The 733-nt window shown below is 47.2% G+C and overlaps 1 protein-coding gene across 1 annotated transcript in view; it reads left to right on the top strand.

The window, feature by feature from the left end:
• arhgap5 (Rho GTPase activating protein 5) overlaps positions 1 to 733 on the top strand; it is a 57,839-nt gene that overhangs the window by 41,784 nt on the left and 15,322 nt on the right. The gene's annotated exons all lie outside the window — the stretch shown is intronic.

Raw genomic sequence — 733 nt, 5'->3', positions numbered from 1 at the left:
GTCTGTAGTGAATCTAGAACCACAGATCTATGTAGAAAGTATCAACAGCCTCTCTGACATTAAAACATGGAGGATTAATCCTTCATGAATGTGTCGGAGCAGGGAGAGAGTATCTTCTGTCTGCTGCCATGACCTCAGTCAGTGAAGTGGCAGCTCAGGTTCCTTTATAACCTCCTGACCCCCCCCCCACCTGTGTAGAGGCCCCCTCTGACCTCTGTGTGACCTCTGTTCCTGATGTGCACCATATATGATCACTCCTACGCTGTTTGACTCTGTCACTGTTTCCAGATCCCCCCATGACCCTTCAGAGACCAGCAGGTGCCTGTCTCTGGGGGAACCTGGGCAGATGTGGCGGGAACACGGACGGTTGACAGTGTCGAGGTCCCCCTTGAACTCTGTCACCACTGTCCCATAACAAACACACACAGACAGGGCATGTTGGACTGTCTTAAGGACATTAAAGCTTGGATGGCCTTAAACTTAGTTTTAATGAAAACGTCCCAGAGATTCTGTTATTCGGACCCAGTGGTGCCTGTGTTGGCCCCCACACAGACCTGAGCTCTGTAAGTCCATACGTAAAATCCACTGTTAGAAATCTGGGTGTGATTATGGACAGTGATTTTAAATTGGACAAACACATTAATTCAGTTGTGATATCTAACTTTTTCCAACTGAGGCTTTTCTCAAAGGTCAAGTCCTGTCTGTCTTTTAATGACTTTGAAAGAGTCATCCA

The sequence above is a fragment of the Seriola lalandi genome, unplaced genomic scaffold (genome assembly GCF_002814215.2).
Source record: "Seriola lalandi dorsalis isolate HSWRI2012SDOR001 ecotype SW California unplaced genomic scaffold, Sedor1 jcf7180002054481, whole genome shotgun sequence".
NCBI lineage: Eukaryota > Metazoa > Chordata > Actinopteri > Carangiformes > Carangidae > Seriola > Seriola lalandi.
Note: the sequence above shows the minus strand (reverse complement) of the source record. Positions and strands in the feature narration are given on the sequence as shown.